Raw genomic sequence first — 23578 nt, 5'->3', positions numbered from 1 at the left:
AAGCTCGTCTAAAAATTCCAAAACTCTGCCGAGACTTACTATAACCTTGCTCCATCGTAACACAATAATAAAATCTAAAAACGGAGGTCGAGAAGATCCAAAACAAAATCCCCGAAGATCACTAGTTAAAATGTGTAGAAGTCTCATCAACACTTAGAATATTTCAAGTTTTCAAGTTTAAACCACACCACTTAAAGCTAGTATATGTACGAATTTTATGGGGTGTTACACCTTGCCCCGAGCTGACCCCCAGAACTGTGGCCTAAAGCACACCAATTTAGCCCCAAATGCCCAATTCTTGCCGTTTCGCCTGTTCGACCTACCAAATGGCCCCGCCACATAAATGGGCAATACTAGGACACTCCCTAGCCACCCTATCATGCCCCGGTCAATTTTTGGCCCACGGTACCCTTGGACCCCGAGCCCACCCCCGGAACCCTGGGAAATAGCACACTGATTTTTCCCTAAAATACCCCGTTCGTGCTGTTTTGCCCGTTTGACCTACCAAATAGCCCCGCCCATACAAATGGGTAACACTTGTTTGCTCCCCAACCTCCCTGATATGACAAATAGATTTTTAACCCATAAAACCCCTGAACCTCAGGCCCACTCTAGGAACCGTAAGATATAGTACACCAATTTGGCCCCAAAATGCCCCGTTCGCTCTATTTCGCTTGTTTGACCAACCAAATGGACCCACCCAGACAAACGGGCAACACTGGGATGGCTTCCAGCTTTCCTGGCATGCCTGGGTTGATTTTTGGCCCACGGCAGCCTTGAACCCCCGGCCCAATCCTAGAAACGTGTACTATAGCACACCGATTTAGCCCCAAAATGCCCCGTTCGCACCGTTTCGCCTGTTTGACCAACCAAATGGCCCTGTACTCACAAACGTGCAATACTAGGATGCTCTCTAGCCTCTTTGGCATACCTGAGTCGATTTCAGCCTACGGAATCCTCGGACCCTGGGTCCACCCCAGAACCGTAGGCTATAGCACACTAATTTGGCCTCAAAATGCCCCATTCACATCGTTTCACCTATTTGACCAACCATATGGTGCCACCCCCACAAATAGGAAACACTGGGATGCTCCCTAGAATGTCCAAGTAGATTTTTGGCCAATGGTGCCCCCGACCCCACCCTCGGAACCGTGGCATATAGCTTACCGATTTAGCCTAAAATATCCTGTTTGATCTGTTTCTCCTATTTGATTAACCAAATAGCCCCGTCCATAAAAACGGGTGATATTGGGATGCTCCCCAGCCTTCATGGCATGCCCATATCAATTTTTCTCCCATGGAACCCCCAAACCCCGAGCCCACTCCCGGAACTGTGGGTTATAGCACATCGATTTGTCCATAAAATGCCCCATTGGTGCTGTTTTGCCTGTTTGAATAATCAAATAGCCCCGCCCTCACAAACGGGAAATACTAGGATGCTCTTTAGCATCCTTGGAATACGCGGGTCAATTTTTGGCCCACGACACCCCCTGACCCCGTGCCCACCCCTAGAATTGTTGGCTATAGCACACCGATTTAGCTTCAAAATGCTCCATTCGTACTATTTTGCCCGTTTGACCAATCAAGTGACCCTGTCCATACAATGAGAGATACTAGGATGCTCCTCATCCTCCTTGGCATGCATGGTCCCACGGTACCCCTAGACCCTAAGCCCAACCCTGGAACCCCGGGCAATAGCACACCGATTTGGCCCTAAAATACCCCGATCTTGCCGTTTTGCCTATTTGACCAAGCAAATGGCCCCGCCCATACATACGGGTAATACTCGGATGCTCTCCAACCTCCATGGTATACCTGGATAGATTCTTGACCCACGAAACCCCCAAACCTCGGGCCCACCCTAGGAACCGTAAGCTATAGTGCACCAATTTGGCCCTAAAATGCCCCGTTCGCTTTATTTCGCCTGTTTGACAAACCAAATATCCCCTCCCATAAAAATGGGAAACACTGGGATGCTCTCCAGCCTTCCTGGCATGCCCCGGTTGATTTTTGGCCCATGGCACCCCCGAACCCCAGGCCCAATCCTAGAACCGTCGTCTATAGCACACCGATTTAGCCCCAAAATGTCCTGTTCAAACCGTTTCGCCTGTTTGACCAAAAAATGGCCTTGCCCTCATAAACGTGCAACACTGAGATGCTCGCTAGCCTCCCTGGCATGCCCAGGTCAATTTTTAGCCTACAGAATCCCCGGAACCTGGGTCCACCCCAGAACCGTGGGCTATAGCACATCGATTTAGCCTAAAAATGCCATGTTCGTGCTGTTTCACCTGTTTGACCAACCATATGGTGCCACCCTCACAAAAGGGCAACACTGGGATGCTCCCCAGCCTCCCTAGAATGTTTGAGTAGATTTTCAGCCCATGGCACGCCTGAACCCTGAGCCCACCTGAGGAACCGTGGGCTATAGCACACTGATTTATCCCAAAACATCTCGTTTGATCTATTTCACCTGTTTGACTAACCTAATGAACCTGTCCACACAAACGGGCAATATTGGGATGCTCCTCAGTCTTCCTGGCATGCTCAAATTAATTTTTGGCCCACGCCCCCGAACTCCAAGCCCACTCCTAGAACCATGGGCTATATCACATTGATTTGTCCACAAAATACCCCATTCGCGCTGTTTTTCCCGTATGAACAATCAAATAGCCCCGCTCTCACAAACGGGAAATACTGGGATGCTCTACAGCATCCCTTTCATGCGCTGGTCAATTTTTAGCCCACGACACCCCCTAACGCCGGGCCCACCCCTGGAATTGTTGCCTATAGCACACCGATTTAGCTTCAAAATACTTTGTTCGTACCGTTTCGCCTGTTTGACCAACTAACTTACCCCGTCCATACAAACGAGAGACATTGGGATGCTCCTCAGCCTCTCTGGCATGCCTTGTTCATTTTTCGACCCACGGAACCCCCGGACCCCCGGCCTACTCCTGTAACTATAGGCTATAGCACACCGATTTAGCCTCAAAATACCCCATTTTGCCTCGTTGACCAACCAAATAGACCTACCCACATAAACAGCCAACACTGGGATGCTCTCCAGCCTTCCTGGCATGCCTGGGTCATATTTTAGCCCATAGACCACGGGTTCACCCCTGGAACCGTGGGCTATAGCACACCGATTTGGCCTTAAAATGCCCCGTTCGAGCCGTTTCGCCTTTTTGACCAACTAAATGGCCACGCCCAAACAAACGGGAAACACTAGGATGCTCCCCAGGCTACCTGGTATGGACGAGGTAATTTTCAACCCACGGTACCCCAGAGACTCGAGGCACACCCCCGAAATCTTGGGTTTAGCACACCGATTTATCCCCAAAACACCCCATTCACGCCGTTTTGCCTGTTTGACCAACCAAATGGCTCTGTACACACTAACGGGCAACACTGGGATGCTCCCCAACATCTCTGGCATGCCCGGGGCAATTTTTCACCCATGGAACCTCTAGAACCATGGGCTATAGCACACCGATTTGGCCCCAAAATGCCTTGTTTGTGCCATTTTGCCCGTTTGACCAACCAAATGGCCCCACCCACACTAACAGGAAACACTAAGATACTCCTCAGCCTCTTTGGCATGAACGAATCGATTTTCGGCCAATGACACCCCCAAACCCTAGGCCTACCCTCAAAACTGTGGGCTATTGTACAACGATTTAGCCTCAAAATGCCCTGTTCACGCTATTTCGCCTGTTTGACCAACCAAATGGCCCCTTTCACACAAATGGGAAATACTGGGATGCTTTCTAGCCTCTTTGGCATGCTCAGGTTGATTTTTGGCCCATGGTACATCAGGACCACAGGCCCATCCCCGGAACCGTAAGCTATAGCACATCGATTTGGCCCCAAAATGCCCCGTTCGCGCTGGTTCGCCCATTTGACCAAACAAATGGCACCACCTATACAAAAGGGAAACACTGGGATAATCCCCAGCCTCCCTGCACGCCCGAGTTAATTTTTGGCCCACGGAACCCCCAAACCCCTGGCCCACCCTCAGAACCGTGGGTTATAGCACACCGATTTGGCCTAAAAATTCCCTTTTCTCTCCGTTTTGCCTGTTTTACCAACCAAATGGCATATTCCATACAAATAGGCATCATTGGATGCTCCCCAACCTTCCTGGCATGCCCGAGTTAATTTTCAGCCCATGACAACCCCGAACCCCGGTCCTACCCCTAAAACCTTGCGCTATAGCACACCGATTTAGCTCTAAATTATCATGTTAGTGTCGTTTCACTAGTTTGACAAACCAAATAGACCTTCCCACACAAACGGGTAACATTGGGATGCTCCTCAGCCTTCCTGTCATGCTCGGGTTGATTTTTGTCCGACGGTACCCCCGAACCCTTGGCCTACCCCCGAAATTATGGTGTATAGCACATCGATTTGACCTTAAAATACCCCATTTGCTCTATTTCTCCCGTTTGACAAACCAAATAGCCCCGTCCGCACATACGGGAAACACTGGGATGATCCCCAACCTCTCTAACACGCCCGTGTAAATTTTTGACCGATGGAACCCCCAAACCCCGAGCCCACCTCCAGAATCATGGGCTATAGTACACCAATTTGGCCGAAAAATGCCCCATTTGCATCGTTTCATCCGTTTGACCAACCAAATGATCTTACCACACAAACGACAAATACTGGGACGCTCTCCAGCCTCCCAAGCACGCCCGGGTAAATTTTGGCCCCACGACACCCTCGGACCCTAGGCCCACCTCAAAAATAGGGGCTATATCACATTGATTTAACCTCAAAATGCTCCATTTGTGTTGTTTTGCCAATTTGACCTACCAATGGGCCCCGCCCACACAAACGGGCAGCACTGGGATGCTCCCCAGCCTCCTCGACATGCCCGGGTCATTTTTCATCCCACGGCACCTCTGAACCCTGGGTCCACCCCTGGAACCGTAGGCTATAGCACATCGATTTGGCCCCAAAATGCCACATTCGCACCATTTCACCCGTTTAACCAACCAAATAGCCCCTCCCACACAAACGAGCAATACTGGTACGTTTTCTAGCCTCCCTGGCATGCCTGAGTCAATTTTCGGCCTACGACCCCCCCGGACTCCTAGTGGACCCCCAGAACTGTGGGATATAACACGCCGATTTGTCTCTAAAATGGCCCGTTTACGCCGTTTCACCCGTTTGACCAACCAAATAGCCCCGCCCACACAAACGGTCAATATTGGGATGCTCCCCAACCTCCTTGGCACGCTCGGGTAAATTTTTGTCCTACGGCACCACCGAAACCCAGTCTCCACCCCCAAAAATGTGGGCTATAGCACACTGATTTGGCCCCAAAATGTCCCGTTCGCGCCGTTTCGCCCATTTGACCAACTAAATGGCCCCGCCCACATAAATGGGCAACACTAGGATTCTCCCCAGCCTCCATGGCATGCCCAAATGGCATACCATGCTATTTTGATCTTTGAATTATTTGTTTTTCATCACTTTTTTGGCTAAAGAAGAATTAAAATTGCATACCGAATCGGGAAAAAGTGTCGATTGAGTGGGATAGAAGAACTTTTTTAAAAAATTTACTTGACCAATCTGCCTTATGGCTGGTTGTCCGCATAGATCTCAAAAAAATACTCAAATACAAAAAAAAATTTACCTCAAACGGATATTCTAGCGCAAAGTTATGAAGGTTTAAAGTTTCACCATTTTACAATTACTTTTTTCCTATCTCTGTCACTCCCTATTTTTGATTGAACTTTTTGTCTTACACTTTCAATATTTAAAATTATATTTTTAAAAATAAGGTAGATAGAATAAGTTAAAATGTAAATTTAAACAAGTGTTAAGAATAGGTGATTTAGTATTAACATTTACTTTTAGGGGATTTGTACAAATTAATTAGGTGAATATCCAATTGTACAAAAGTCATACTTAGTAGACGCACACTTTTTAAATGTGAGACGTTTAAAAAATTGTTGCCTTTTGGCAAACTAAATTTATGTTTGGTCAAGAATATATTTATTGCCTTGTTGCTCTTTAATTGCATGAATTACTTTCTCCGTTCACTTTTACTTGTCTGCATCAATCAAAAATGAATGCTACACTAAATAAAAATGCTAACTACAAAAATAAAAAATTACATACACAAATCGTCACTTATTTTCCGTTAAATAGCATATAGCTAGCATAATTACCATTAATTCATCGTTAAATAAGATTAACAATGGAATTTTATTGTTTTGATAAAAATTATCCATTGCTAATGCGTGTTAAATTTGTATGATATTGAGGTTAGTTATATGACTTTATGCAAGATCTTTTTATTGATTAAAATTCTGGTATGGCTTTATGAATTAAAGATACAAAAGTAAATAGACTGTTTTTACATTGTACAGAAAGTATTTTATGAAAATTTTTCAAGAAAAAAAAAGTGTAATGTGAATTAGTTGACTAGTAAATGAAATTCTTTGATTTTTAAAGAAAATTTTAAATGTAATCTTATCTCTCTTTTCTATAATTATTTTTCAGTCAACTTAATTTTTTGTTTATTTGTGTTTTCTTTTCTATTTATGTTTTGCGGATTATTAACTTTTGTACAAATTATCACTCTCTTTTTTGCTTTCTTCATTGTTATCTTAATTTATTTTATTTTATTTTTGAAGAGAGACTTATTCTAGACATTATGGAATCATGGAATGCACAAATGATGTGAGTTTCTCAATGAAAACATTTATCCTAGTTAATTTTTTCGATGTTGTTTTCTATTTTTTATGTTTGTCTCTTTAGTTTTTAATTTTTAACTCTAGTTTACAAATCTTTTATTATATGTATTTTTTCTCCTTTAATGTTCTCATTATTTTAGATTTGAATATTTTGTCTTAATCAAAGAAATTTATGTAAAACATGCTTTATCTTGAAACCTATATTTTTAAAGATATTTTTTAATGGTGTTTGATAACTTTCATAAGTTGTAAAAGTAGGGGTAAAATATAAGTTTTTATTGAAACAAGTAATATGATAAAATGAGTATGGAATAAAAGAAAATTATTTTTTCACTGTTTTTTTTTTTTTAAAGATAATGGTTGAGCAATATTTAAATGGATTAAAAGAGAGTTTTGGTCAATAAATTTATTAATTATCAGAGAAGATCTTTTAAAGAGAAACACATAACATTGCTTCATCTTTACCATCAAATATTTTTCTTGTTTCTTTCAAAAAGCACTTATCAACTATTTTTGGGTATCTATCTCGTGAGTAAATTGAAGAAACTACTTGTTGTTTTTCATCCATTCGTAAGTTTATCCTTATTATTATGAATTCAACTTGTTATTTCGTTCATCAAATCATGAGAGGCTAATTCAATTACCCGGAGTTATGGGATCCATGGATTAGGGTCTGATAGGTTACTAGGCATTTAACGGATTCAACGAGTAGTAGGACATCTTGAAATTCTGTTGTTTTGACTGAAATCTGTTGGTTGCAAACTTTAGATTATGCCGTAGGTTTTATTTTCTTCTAACGGAGATATAGACTAGAGGACGTGAATTATCAGCAGGGACTCGGAAGCTACTAACCTTCTGTTTAATGATTGATGTGGTAACTGGATTAATCTACCTGAGATAACATCCTATTGGAAATAGATAAGTTATCTAAGTTTGAGAAAATTAGATAATAAATTGTTTGGTGAGGTCGAGAGATAAGTCAGACAACATCATAGTCAGGTATATTCTATTGTATCTACTTACTCGAAGAATCCCAAACATTACCTAGTATTTGTTAACTCCTAATACCCATGGTGAACATAACTCTGGTTTCTCACTTATATTGATTACAACACTAAAATATTGAAAGTAACAATTGACTCTCTGTGAAATTTAAACTCCCATCTTCGGAAATAGTAAACTACCAGTAAAGTATTTCGTAAATAAATTGAAGTTCACACCTTATTCCCTGTAGGATTCGACCCCAACCTAGTTGGGTTGTATATTGACAACGATCGCTTACACCCTTTCAAGAGTGTAATTTGAACGTTATCAGGCACCCCGAACCTTGAGCCCACCCTTGGAATAGTGGGCTATAGCACACCGATTTTACCCTAAAATGCCCCATTCGCACTGTTTCACTCGTTTGACCAACCAAATGACCCCTCCCATACAAACGGGAAATACTAGGATGCTCCCCAGCTTCCCTAGCGTGCCCAGGTAGATTTTTGAACCATGGAACTCACGAACCCTGGGCCCACCACCAGAACGGTGGGCTATAGCACATCGATTTGGCCCCAAATAGCCTTGTTCGCGCTGTTTCTCCCATTTGAACAACCAAATGGCCTCATCCTCCTTGGTATGCCCAAGATAATTTTCTCCCCACGGTACCCCGTACCTCAGGCCCACCCCAGGAACCATGGGCTATAGCACACCCATTTGGCTCGAAAATACCCTATTCACACCGTTTCACCCATTTGACCAACCAAATGGCCCACTCCACACAAACAGGAAACATTGAACGCTCTCTAGCCTTCTTGGCATGCCTAGGTTAATTTTTGGCCCACAACACCCCCGAAACCCGGGCCCACCCTCAGAATCGTGGGCTATAGCACATTGATTTTTCCCCAAATGCCCCGTTCGTTCCGATTTGCCCGTTTGACCAACCAAATGGCCTTGCCCATACAAACGGGCAATACTAGGACACTCCCCAGCTTCTCTAGAATGCCCAGGTAGATTTTTGACCCACAACACCTCGGGACCTCGGGCCCACCCCTGGAACGGTGGGACATAGCACATCGATTTAGACCTAAATAGCCCCATTCGTGCTGCTTCTCTCATTTGACCAATCAAATGGCCCCGCCGAAGCAAACGGGAAACTCTAGGATGCTCCCCAGCCTCCTTGGTACGCCCAGGTTTATTTTTGGCCCACGGCACCCCCGGAACCTAGGTCCACCCCAGGAACCGTGGGTTATAGCATACCGATTTAGCCTCAAAATTCCCCATTCGTATCGTTTTGCCCATTTGACCAACCAAATGGCCCCTCCTGTACAAACTAGCAATATTAGGATGCTCCCCAGCCTCTCTGGCACGCCAGATCGATTTTTGACTCACGGCACCCTTGGACCCCAGGCCCACCCCCAGAACCGTGGGCTATAGAACACCGATTTAGCCCCAAATAGCCTTATTCATGTCATTTATCTTATTTGACTAACCAAATGACCCCGTCCATACAAATGGGCAACACTAGGACGTTCCCCAGCCTCCCTAGCACACCCAGGTCGATTTTTAGCCCACGGCACCCCCGGTCCCACCCCCGAAACCATGGGATATAGCACACCAATTTTGTCCCAAATAGCACACCATGCTATTTTCATCTTTGAATCATTTACTTTTTATCACTTTTTTGGATAAAGAGTTAAAATTGCATACTGAGTGGGATAGAAGTAGTTTTTTAGAATATTGACTTGACCAAATTGTCCATATAGATCTCAAAGAAATACATAGTTTCAAAAAAAAATCGACTCAAACGGATATTCGAGCGCAATGTTATGAAGGTTTATAGTTTCACCATTTTACAATTACTTTTTTCTATCTCCTTTCACTCGCTATTTTTGATTGACCTTTTTGTCTATGAACTTTCGAAATTACAAATTGTTAATAATAGGCTTAGTAAGAAGGGTCTGAATGGCACTTTCAATATTTAAAATTATATTTTAAAAAATGAGGTAGATAGAATAAGTTAAAATGTAAATTTAAAGAAGTGCTAAGGATAGATGATTAAGCATTAACTGTTAGTTTTAGGGGATTTGTACAAATTAATTAGGTTATTATCCAAATGTACAAAAGTCTTACTTAGTAGATGCACATTTTTTAAAGTGAGGTGTTTAAAAAATTGTTGTCTTTTGGCAAACTAAATTTATGTTTGGTCAAAAATATATTTATTGCCTTGTTCCTCTTTAATTACATGAATTACTTCCTCCGTTCCCTTTTACTTTAACAATAGCAACAAACTCAGTGTATTCCCATCAAGTGGGGTCTGGGGAGGGTAAAATGTACGCAGTCCATACCGCTACCTCTGAATAAGTAGAGAGGTTGTTTCCGATAGACCCCTGGCTCAAGATAAAGAAAAATTAACAAGGTCATGGTAATACATGAAACAGAATGGATGGCATAACAGAAATAAGAAATGAGAAATAATAAAAATAGAGATAAGAGAGATACGAAAATAAGCGCAATGCGAAAGTAAAAATAGGGAATAAGAAATAGGAAAGGACACCCCCTAGTAGTAACATACACTAGCGGCTCCTACCAATGGACATAGTCCTAGGATTACTAACCCAGCTACACCAGAGCACCCTAACTACTAGTTACAACCCACACACAAACTAGTCTTCTACCTTTATCCGCGACCTCCACACTTCCTATCTAGGGTCATGTCCGCTGCATCAATCCCAAACGAATGCTAGACTAAATAAAAATGCTAAAAACAAAAATTAAAAATTACTTACACAAATCCTCACTTATTTTCCGTTAAATAGCATATAGCTAGCATAATTACCATTAATTCATCATTAAATAAGATTAACAATGGGATTTTATTGTTTTGACAAAAATTATCCATTGCTAATTCGTGTTAAATTTGTATGATATTGAGGTTAGTTATATAAATTTATGCAAGATCTTTTTATTGATTAAAAGTCTGCTATGGCTTTATGAATCAAATATACAAAAGCAAATAGACTATTTTTACATTGTACAAAAAGTATAAAATAAAAATTTTGTAAGAAAAAAAAAGTGTAATGTGAATTAGTTGACTAGTAAATGAAATTCTTTGATTTTTATAGAAAATTTTAAATGTAATCTTATCTCTCTTTTCTATCATTATTTTCAGTCAACTTAATTTTTTGTTTATTTGTGTTTTCTTTTCCATTTATGTTTTGCGGATTATTAACTTTTGTACAAATTATCACTCTCCATTTTTACTTTCTTCATTCATTGTTATGTTATTTTAATTTATTTTTGAAGGGAGACTTATTCTAGAAATTATGGAATCATGGAATGCACAAATGATGTGAGTTTCTCAATGAAAACATTTATCCTAGTTAATTTTTTCGATGTTGTTTTCTATTTTTTATGTTCGTATAACTTTAGTTTTTTTTTTCTTACTCTAATTTACTACTCTTTTATGATATGTATTTTTTTCTCCTTTAATGTTCTCATTATTTTAGATTTGAATATTTTGTCTTAACCAAAGAAATTTATGTAAACCATGCTTCATCTTGGAACATATATTTTTAAAAACATTTTTTTATGGGGTTTGATAACTTTCTTAAGTTGTAAGAGTGGGGTAAAATATAAGTTTTGATTGAAACAAGTAATATGATAAAATGAGAATAGAATAAAACAAAATGATTTTTCAGTGAGGCTTTTTTAAAGGAAATGGTTGAGCTATATTTAAATGGATTAAATCACAGTTTTGGTCAACAAATGTATTGGATTAAAACTTGTAAATGTTTGTGAGTAAGTGGATTTTTTATTCAGTTATATGTTTTTAATAGGCTCTCCTTTATAACAGATGAGAGATTTGAAAAAAGAATTATTTCATGTCTGTCTTATAAGGAAGTACTTTTTTTTGACGTGCTTCATATAAATCAAGCAGTCAAAACTCAAAATTGTTCTTCATTTTTGTTTACTATATTTTGTTCATATGAAATAGAACTTCAAATACTTTTAATTTCATTTATCATGATTATTAAATACTTAATATTAATAAATTGGAAAAGATCATTTATTGAGGAACTTTTCATATTCCTCCCTTTTTTAATTTGTTTTTTTAATCCATTTTCTTTAAAAAATATTTCTTTATAAATTGCTTATTAATTTCAACTTTTTACATAGCATGTTCACACACAAAATTAAAGATTATTTTGGCACATCCTATTATTTTTAAATTATAAAATTTAAATTTCTTCTTTACTTTTTAAAACCTTGTGTCAAGTCAAAGTTCAACAAATAAATCAAAATGAACGAAATAATTTTTAGTCAAAAATTGAAAGAGTAATATGAGTAACTCTTTTTTCCCAAATAATTTGACACATTTTTGTTTGGTAGAAATGCATGTATTAGCTTTGTGTATTACTAATAATATTTTATTGAATATGTTTTTTCATCCTATGCATAACTAATTTAAGTGTTACTTATACACTTACATTAATATTAAGGTGTGTATTACTAATACGTGAAAATCCATGGTATTAGTAACACAATAGATTCTAATGCATACGACACCTAGCGCATTACTCCAAGGATGCCCTAAAGTTTCCCCACCAAACTGTAGTACTGCATTAGTATGATTAAAGACATAATTATCCCTCAAAATTCTTTCCACATTCTTTCCATCATATTTAAGATAATTCATGTCTAGAATGACTAAAGATGCATTGTAAACAAATGTTTTTTTTTTTAAAAAAAGTTATGCAATCCATATTATTTTTAATAGATTAAATCAAATACTATATAAAAAAATATAAATATAACTAACGCAAGTTTTACTAATATACTATACTTTACATTATTATTACACACCCTACCAAAAAACCTTATTCTCACAGGAGCTTAATTAATGATAGGAGTAAATACAAGACAACTTGTTAATTCCAAGGTCATGAATAGACACAAGTTTAGCCAATTAAAAATAGTAGAGGGGAAAATTCAAACTATTCACATTTTAAGATGTGTTTGGTAGAAAGGTAAATATTTTTTAGAAAATGTTTCTGTATTTTCTTATGTTTGTTTGTAGAAAATTTTTGAAAAACATTTTCTTCATTAAAAAACGAAGACAATAACTTCTTAATGGAAATAGAAAAATTAAATTCTATAAGTCACATTACTGTATGCTTATAGTATCCTCCCACCGAATATTATTTTTTGCTCAATTAAGTATAAATTACTTTTGAGATAATAATCTTTTTTGCTTACTTACCAAACTTCAAGAAACCAACTTATAAAACATTATATATGTTTATGGTATTCTCCGATCCACCCAATACCCCCAATTCCTACCTCTTGACCATTCTACTCCCACCACCGCCGAGGCCCCACATCCCGACCCCCTCCCGCCTCTACATATATTTTTTTGCTAAATTACATATAAATATTTTTTTTCTTACTTATCAATTGCAAGATTACATACAAGAAACAAACTTATTTTTGAAAAAAATATTTTCATACCAAACACACCCTTAACATAAAATAATTTATGACTCTCTATTGAAAATTTTCAGGATAGACAAGTATATCTATAATTACTTGGTTACAAAGGGGTTGCATAAGATTGCTGAGATATTTGCAATCAAAGCAAATGTTGTAAATCCCGCAAATGTTGGTAAGTTTTTTTATTTAAATTTATGGTAAATTTAAACTCATTAAAATAATTATTAAAAGTTATTTACGTGTGACTTATAACCTGCGTGTAATCATGAAAGTAGTTGTGGATGCTTGGATTCTAGTAATCGGAGTAGTATGATTATGCTATACTATTGATAGATTTCATTGTCAAAATAATAGTGATGGAGTCAGAATTTTTATTGAAGGGTTTTAAAAGTGTACACACGAATTAATCGTGTACGGGGGTCATCATCTATTATATATACACAAAAAATAATTTTAACTAAATATAAAATAACATTTTCCACAGTAGGTCAACCCCTTCCTTGTATGCTAACTATGCCCCGACACAAGACATATCAATAATTTTCTATTCTAAATCAAAAGAAAGTAAAATTTGTCTAAATACTAGACATAAGACTGTGGAGGCTACTCTTTTATTTGATGATTATATTGTTTTTTTTTTTAATAATTATATTATTCCTTTGATTTTATTTTTATTTTGAGTTTATAATAAAAGATACATTTAAATTGTCACTTTTTTCCCATGAATTTTGCACTTTTAATTTAATTATATATCTGTTTTTTATGTATATGAACTATTATTATCTATGTATTAAAATGCATTTTGAAATAATCCAAAGTTTTGTCCCACCTTGCCCCGTTTAACTATCGCCCTACCCTGTGTCTTGTTTAACCTTTGTACTGCCCCGCCCTACTCTTGTCCTGCTCCATTGTCATTTTGAATCAATTATGTTATTTTCCAATCTGAACGATAGTGATAGTTAAAGGTTGTCTCCGTATGAGCTATAACTCACGAATAGTTGTAAAATTAGTTACCGATGCTTGAGTTAGGACAAGTTGCTTAGATTGTAAATCGCTTTGGGCAGTGGGCCTTTCTCGGACTTTGGGTGAATGCAACATACTTCGTGTATCTAACTACCCTTATATTTGATGACTATGTTATTTTAAAGAACTTCTTTATTCCTTTGAATTCAAACATTGTACTTTACATTATTGCATCGTTTTTCTTTCTACTGATATCCCATCTGATGTGTCAACGTATTCTCCAAAATACTGCTACACCGGTTAGCTCTCCTACCACGCAATCATTTAAGCCTAATTTTATATATTGTAGCATCTCTATTAGACCTGTCAATACGGGTCGGCCCAGTCCATTCGGATTAGTCCACACAGGCTAGCCCATACGGGCTTTGAGTTTAACGGGCCGAGCCATCAAAATGATAGGTCAAAAACACCAACTCCACACCATTACTCTGTGGGCTGCGGGCCTCACGGGCCAACCCACTTTTAAACAAAAAATATTTTCTAATTTAATTTTAGAATATTAATAAAGATAACTATTATCAGACAATATTACTTAATGTTAATACTTATTAATCAAGTCTCCAACACCTCTGAAAAATATTCCTAATAGTGAAATTAAATAACTTTTGACATGATATCCTTCGAACCAATTAAAAATATTAATAAACAATCTAAATAGTTGCATTTACTTGACTTACGGGCCGGCCCACGGGTTAGCCCAACCCATATTACTCAAGCCCCACGGGCCACAGGTTTAGATAGGTTAGACTAAGAAGCCCTGTTCTTAAATGGGCTACAAAAGCTGAAGCCAATACCATCAAATTACAGGCTGGGTCGGGCCGACCCAACGAATCTGGCCCATATTGATGGCTCTAATCTCTATAGTAATGTCTCTCTTTTGTTTAACTATTGGTGTATGATATATTTCATGTGGTGACACCTGAGGATGAAGTGAGGGCGGATTTAAGGTTTGTTGAGATTGATCATACGAGTCAAGGGATGACATATGTAACCGATTCTATGTAACGACGTTAGATTTATTGCTAATATGGAGCAGCATATCTGCATTTTGTTCACTTAACTTCATGTTATATCGTTCTGCTTTGGTTTTATGCAATGCAATTGTGACTGTAAAATTGAATTGATAATTAGTTATCGCGTAGATATTTCATAATGTAAGTCATAGATTTGGTTGTTGAAGTTCGTGAATAAGAAGATCGATCTCTTACTCTTTTTGATGTTCATGTGTCATACAGCCAACCAATGGAGCAGATCTCAAGTATGCCTCAACAGTCGGAGGGCAAAGTATGTTTAGATTTCCGAGACAATAGTAATTTTTTTATGTTTTGTTTTTTAAAGTTGCGACATAACTGACAAGGTTTTATTCTTCTAGGAAGAGGGAGAGGGAGATAATATTAACTTTGAACGAACTGTGCAGATGGAACCAAACTCTCGTCCCCTTAAAAAGATTAGGCTTTCAGTGCCAGAACTTTCTGAAGCAGGTTCGTTGTATTATTATTGGTTTCAAATACTTAGCTTTTTATTTTTTAGAATCTTTTGTCATTGATCTTGATAACACATGTGAGCCCACCTAATTTAGTTTAGAGTCTTATACGTCGACTTAATATGCATTTTGAACCAGATACCAATATCAACTTTTGTTAGCGTATGAAAATGTTATGGTTGTTTGGATGATATATTTTTCAATTATAAGATCTTCAAGGACGATTAAATAGTTCTCTGTTATAACGAAAACTCATATGAGATTCTTTGTTGATGATCATTATCAGGTTGTTCTGTGATGCAGCAAACTCCCTAGTTTAATCAAGATCTTACAATTGTACGATCTTCCTCTGGGTATGGCATTAAGAAGGTGATAAATTTGAGAAAGATCATAATTCATTATCTATTATACAGTATATGTAGGCTATATATGCCATGAACAAAGACAGATGAATTTTTGTTACTTCTTGTTCATTTTAAGAATTTTAACTTTTTCTAGTTGATGTTTTTGCTTTCTCCAATTCTTAATGGTTGTTGCATGTTTGCTAATCAACATAGAAAAAATAATCAATACAAGTAGGAAATATGACAGTATTACAGTGCATATGTTATATTGAGGTTTCAGGATTCAATTCTACAGGTCATCATAAATTTAACAACCACAACATATCTCTAGTATATTTCCACCAAGTCGTCATAAATGCATAACCAATAAAGGCTTAAATCTCATATTATTTTCTAATGAATGGGTAGTTGTTGTGATGAAATGTATGAGTCCACAAAGTACATTAGGACCAGGTCTCTATGCCCACAGATGCAATAGGATAACATTCGAAAGAAAAATCATGCAATAATGTAAAGTACAATGTTTACGTGAAAACCTCCTTACTTAAGGGAGGAAAACAGCACGACTTGTCTCACGGGATTTTCCAAATCTCTACTAATCTTCAAGCAACCAAGTGATTACAAGATCCTATAATCACTACCTCTTGCAAGACAAGTACAGTAACTCTACCACGCCTCAGCTGACAATGATCCTAGATAACTCTATCCAGGACTCAACACGTCCAAAATGTTAAGTTAAACTTGACCAACTTACAAATGACTCGATCAATTACCTATAAGTGATGCGACTCGAACTAAGACTCAAAAAATCTAAAATATTATTATCCTTTATATATCAAGAGTAGATTTACAATATGGGACCAAAACGCAAACAACTCAAGACACCATAAGACTAAATAAGCACTTAATCAGGTCCCATGGTGATGTATGAGTTGTGTTTAGAGAGACAGCTATTGCTATGAAGAAGAAATCTTGATTTTGAAAAATCTGACTTTTATTGTGTAAGTATTCCTTTCATTTGGGACGACAAAACCTAGAACTTCTCCCATTGATCGAGGTTGAACATCTCTACTGCCGTGCTACCAACTTTCTGCAAGAAAGTACATCTTCCAGCTGTAGTAGGCTTGGATATAGGACCTATGGATACTGAATTAAGCTTCGATCAGGTTCTTTGTGGAATAGTTTGTGAATTATCAAAAATCCAAGGGTGTAACATGTTGTGCACGATTGTTTGAAGATTTGGTCTTAATAACAAGTGTGGCTTTACATAAGAGGCGAGCATAGTGTTGTGGCCCTGGGTTCATCTGCACTCAGCACTTTCAATGCAAAATATAAATTTATGTGTAAAAATCTACTAAAATTTCGATCTCTAGTATGTAGGGATGAGTAGTTTCAGCAATACAATAGGTTCAATACGACGAACCTTAAAGGTTGAACTTATAGGGTTTAAATTCTGGATTTGCCTCTCCTTTTCAATAAAATCTCATAGTCCTCTATCATGACTTTTTAATTATTTTTTACAAAATCCCATAAGAAGTAATATACATATAGACTAAATGGATGCAACATTATAATGTTTTCAAGAAAAAAGGATATTAAATAGTCGAGTTTAGAGCTATAATATAAACTCAAGCCATGTTACACTTTCATCATTCTCCGCCCACGGGTGTAGTCTAGAAGTCAATAAAGTGAGTGAAAATCATAGAATACTAGGATTCGAGTTCAAGCATAGATGAAAAATGCTAGGTAATTTCTTCCCATTTGACCGATTCTTGGTGGAAGGTGGTAACACAAGAAAATGTAACTACAAATATCAACTTTTCAGTTGATATGATTTAATCAAACTTATGCAATTGAAGGCTCTTGGAATTGTGTCATTTTCATGTGTATCTCATGGTCTACCTTATCCCTCGCCAACACAAGGTGGATTTAGCAATATCTGCGTGGACTTTGATTTGAGTTTGAATATAGGCATAATACATCAATATGACCCTAAACTTGACATCAATAACATTGACCTTAAACTTTGATAGTGCACAAGTAGGCCCTTTAGCTATAAAAAACCTGAACAAAAAGTCACTCCAATTTTGTAACTACACGCGTGTACCTCACTTGCTCTGACGTGGATTACTAACCCACTGATATGGTGCCACCTAATAAAAAAAACACATTATAAGTATGACCTTTAACTTTGTTGGTGCACAATAGGCCCTTTAACTATACAAAGACTTGAACAAAAAAAACCCTTCAATTCCAACTCAGACGCACGCCGTTTTGCATGTACATCACGCGTTTTGCCACATAGGATCGGGGTGTTTATTTTTTTAGGTTTTGAATAATTAAAGGTCCTATTTATACACTGTCTAAGTTTAAGGTTAATGTTATAATTTGGTGTCAAGTTTAGGATCATATTTATGTATTATGCCTTGAATATATCATAGAACACGTCCCACCACTCCGTTAGCTATCCCCTGGAAAATTGATTGCTGAAATAAATTCCAAATGTAATTTAGCATTAGTAGGCGTTCTTGAGATTTTTATAAACTATCAGTTCTTGAGAGGGATTTATAGCAGGTCAGAGGATGTATTCTAGATTATATTAATCTTTAATCTCTAATGCATTTTCAAGAAACATATGTTATGGTGTCACCTAAAATTTTGCACATTAAATTCATTGGGCTGGAGCAATTGTAGTTCGAATGTATGAATCGTGGAAATCTGAGGCTATAATGCACCTGTATTGCGGCAGAGGCGGAGCCAAGATTTCAACTAAGTGGGTTCAATATTCAAAGAAAACTTAGTCGAAGGGGGTTCAACACCTACTATAACCACATAAAAAATAATTATAATCATGTATAAATAATATATTTTTCTGTTGAAACCCTCTAAAGAAGATTGGCTCCGCCCCTGATTTTGCGGTGCGAAACTGATATGGAGCAAGATCCTATTACCTAAGCATAGATTCTTATTGCGGTTTGCAATGCAAGGGAAATTACTCACTAAAGAGAGGTTGACGAGAATTGGTATACATTGTGGTGATGATAAGTGTGTACTATGTGATCGGATGCAGATAGAAAATGCCTCTCATCTTTTTGCAGTCTATGTGTATCTGTTGTACTATTGGAGTTTTGACGGTATTACTGGAATTTTGATGATCTACAAACTATACACTACTAAAAAAAATTGAAAAACCGACCACAGATTGTGGTTGAAAAAAACTGACCACATGTGATCGTTTTTTTTTATTATTATTTTTAAAAGCGACCACAAGTGGTCGATTTTATATTTTAAAATTTTAAAATAATTTTTTCAATAATTTTTATATTAATTATTAATTATTTTATTAATAAAAATTTAAAAAATAAGAAAACCGACACTTGTGGTCGTTTTTTTTTTAAAAAATGATTAAAAAATATTTTTGAAAAACTAACAACTTTTGGTCGGTTTTTATATATTTTTTTAATTTATTTAAAAAAAAAGACAACCACTAGTGGTCGGTTTTTCATTATTATTTTTTTAAAAATATTTTTAAAAAACCAACTGCAAGTGGTCGCTTTTTAAAAATTCTTTAGAAAAAAAGAAAATATTTTAAAAAACCGACCACTTGTGGTCTGTTTTTGAACTAAAATAATAATAATAAATAAATAATTTTTAGTGAGAAATAATTATATATATGTAATCAAATATTTATATATATACATATATATATATATATATATATATTATTTTCATTAGAAATAATTATATCTATATATTTTCAAATTACATTGATCACACGATGTCGGTAACGGTCTATTACAAGGTAATATAATTGTGGATGTGATATATATAGTACTCATTCCAGCATTCATATACATAAATATATATATATATATATATATATATATATATATATATATTATCTAGTGATCGATTGATGAACGATGTAGTCAAAACCTAATATTGTATTAAGATAATCAAATATAATTAATCGATCACTCATCTGAGTAAGTAAAAGAAGCACATATCATTATATTATTGGATAATATATTTGTGTACGTATTTGATAGATATAGTACGTATTTAGAACTTGATATAGTCAATAGTGTGTATATGTGTGTGTCTGTATAGGTATATATATATATATATATATATATATATATATATATATATATATATACATATTATAGAGTGAAGGTATATTAATGACATACGATAATGTAATCGATAATTAATCAGAGTATTTGTAAAATACGTTGTATATCATTATGGGGTAGTAAAATCGTGTATTTGATGTTTATAGTATGTATCTGAAAGCTGATAGACAATTAAATATATGTATATACTTATATCAAAGTGGTTTACAGTTATAAGCTTACCATTTTTTTACGATTTATCAATTCAAATATAATATTTTATTATTTTTCGTAAACATACACATTCACAATTATTATACAAAATACATTATCTATTATTATTGAAATAATGGACATTTTTAAAAATTTTGTATTTTATAACTCAATTGTGTCAATTCATAACAATTTTAAATTAATTTTACCCAATTTATTATAATTCTAGCCAAATTGTATCTAATTAGACTAAATTAAATTTTTCATCTAATTTTAATCAAAATCATAATATTTAGGTCTCAGTCGTTATTAATATTTATTATTTATTATATATTATTTACTATTTTATATTATCCAAGTTCTTACAATTTTAATCTATTTTATTCAATTCATTACAAGTTTAGCCAAATATTACAATCATAGTCAATTTGTAATTCAATTTTTAAATTTTAGTCAAATCATAATTAAATTCTCAACCTCTAGATCTCAACCGTTGTTGAAACCCAAATTTGACCTCCCGATACTACATTTAGGCTGTTATTTTAACAAAATTACTAATTTTCTAAATATTATTATTTTTTGCAAAAAAAAAATTTCTTGCATCAAATAGATTGTCGACGTGTCACATTCATGATTTAAATATATATAAGTTATTTTATTAAGTTTTGATATCATTTTATGATTTATTAATTCAAATACAACATTTTACATAATTTTATTAATTAAATTACTTTTTCACATAATTGTGCGCACTCACATTTTTTGCAAATACACTTTCTAAGTTTTCTATTATTTAATACTATTTATTGATATTGTTTTTTTTATTATTTATTATTATTTATTTGGATATATATATTGTTATTATTTGTTATTTATATTATTATTACTTAAATTATTGTTATTTAATTATTATTATCAATATTTATTATTATTATTACATATTTAAATAATAGCCTAATTAAAATTAGCTTTCCGAATTCATTTACCTTTTAATCCAATTTTATTCAATTTCTTACAATTATAGCCTACTTTACTCAATCCATTACAATCTTAATCCAATTTCTTGCAATTCTAGCCATTTGTTACAATCTTAGCCACATTCTAACCTCACGTAATCTTAAAATCCTAGCTGTTGATCAAAATTGATCTAACGACTAAGGTTTGATTTGCCTCTTTCCTTATTAAAAACAACCTAACCCTAATCCCTAATTTCCAAAAAAAACAAAAAAAAGGCAGTCTCCTTTGGTCTCTCTCTAGACTCTCTCCTTCTTACCTCCCCCATCGGCGACAACAGCGCCGCTGCCAGCGCCACTTCAATACCACCACGAGGTCCTCCTCGTGATCCTCCTTCTCCGCTTCAACGCCGTCACAGGCGCCGTCCTTTGGTTCCAATAAAACAGCCCCCGCCGACGCCTCTCCCCCCTCCGTGCTGTTCCACCTCCGACCAAACCTCACCACTCATGGCGTCACCCCTCCAACCCCGTATCCACCACTATCATCAGTGGCAAGCTGACCCAGCGCCGTCGTTGGATTCTTATGTTCGTCCCCATGCCTCCATCAACGGCGAACCAGCTATGCAACCCTTTTCTCATCGAAAATGATGGATTCTGAGAAAATCCGTCTAAGGTTTGCTATTCCGTTCAAACTCGTACTTTTTTTTTAATATATTTTCTCTTGTGAACGATCCTATTAAGATCTAATTGTGAGTTTTGAGTTAAATACTCCAATTTTCGTGTGTCGTTATGTGCCTAAACTAGCATTGTGGGAGAAATCTCAAAAATACGTGACACTTGCACTATCATTTTGACTATATTTTTCTGAATGCATGTTTATTTATATCTGTTAACTAACATATGTTTCTATCCCTCTTCTTTTTAAATGAGCAAATCCGCTGGGTTTTGATTGTCAATCCCCTATTCTAATTTCAAGTTTGTTTATATTCATATATCGACATATGTAAAAGTTGTATTTTTGTATGATTTTCGTTTGCCCTAAGCTATGACTTATGGATTCGTGAACTGTTACGGTAATAGTATTTAGTTCAAAGTATAATCTTGATTTCTCCATGTATAGGTGATTTTTTGTACTTAGTTGAGTTGTTCGTAATTATTTGAATAATATTGAACCTGATTATGTGCAAATTAAGGAGTAATCTCCTTATATCATCCGCCTCCTCCCTCTCTCTATACTTCTCTCTACCATTCTCTCCCTCTAAGACCTCTTCACCATCAATGGTGGCACCGCCGCTGCTCAGTCGTCGCTGTCGTCTCGGTTCTCTTGAATTTATGGACTGTTTTGGATGTTTGTTTTGGTGTGTTCTTGGTCACTGGTCGTTCTTGTATCAAAATGTGTAGTACTGACTTGATAATAGTTAAGTTTAGTTACTTGAAAATGGATACATATAGAAGTGTAGTTATTTGAAAATGGTTAAGTATAGTGACTTGAAAATGTGAATTAGTTAATTGAAAATAGTTAAGTGTAGTGACTTGAAATGCTAGTACATGACTTGAAAATGGTTAAGTGTAGTTACTTGAAAATGGTTAAGTGTAGTGATTTTAAAGGGGATTTTGTGTTTTGAAAGTGGTTTGGTTGGTGACTTAGTTACTTGAAAATGGTTAAGTATAGGGACTTTAAAGGGAATTTTTTTCGAAGGTACTTGAAATGTGGAATTATATTTTGAATTTAGCTAAGTGTGCTAACTTGAGAAGTGAATAACTACTTGAAAATGTTTAAGTATAGGTATTTGAAATGTGGACTTGTTTTTTGAATTTAGTTATGTGTGGTCACTTGAGAAGTGAGTTAGTGACTTGAAAGTGCATAATTGTAGGTACTTGAAACGTGGACTTGTGTTTCTAATTTAGTTTAAGTTTGGTCACGTGTGAAGTGAATTAGTGACTTGGAGTGTTTAGATGTAGTTACTTGAATTATGAACTTATGTTTTGAATATAGTTAAGTGTGGTCACTTGAGATGTCAGTTAGTGACTTGAACATGTTTAAGTGTTGGTACTTGAAATATGGACTTGTGTTTTGAATATAGTTAAATGTGGTCACTTGAGAAGTGCATTAGTGAGTCGAAAATGTTTAAGTGTAGTTACTTGAAAGGTGGACTTGTGTTTTGAATATAGTTAAGTGTGGTCACTTGAGAAGTGAGTTAGTGACTTGAAAATATTTAAGTGTAGATACTTGAAATGTGAACTTGTGTTTTGAATTTAGTTA

General features: G+C 36.0%; 1 long non-coding RNA gene across 1 annotated transcript; it reads left to right on the top strand.

The window, feature by feature from the left end:
- Nucleotides 1-13261: 13261 nt before the first annotated feature.
- LOC124897852 lies at nucleotides 13262-16063 on the top strand. Its single transcript, XR_007054803.1, has 4 exons — nucleotides 13262-13356; nucleotides 15443-15491; nucleotides 15580-15688; nucleotides 15977-16063. It is a non-coding gene; the product is annotated as an uncharacterized LOC124897852 (long non-coding RNA).
- The last annotated feature ends 7515 nt before the right edge of the window (nucleotides 16064-23578 follow it).

Source organism: Capsicum annuum, chromosome 4, assembly GCF_002878395.1.
Source record: "Capsicum annuum cultivar UCD-10X-F1 chromosome 4, UCD10Xv1.1, whole genome shotgun sequence".
Lineage (NCBI taxonomy): Eukaryota > Viridiplantae > Streptophyta > Magnoliopsida > Solanales > Solanaceae > Capsicum > Capsicum annuum.
This window is presented reverse-complemented; position numbering and strand designations above follow the sequence as displayed.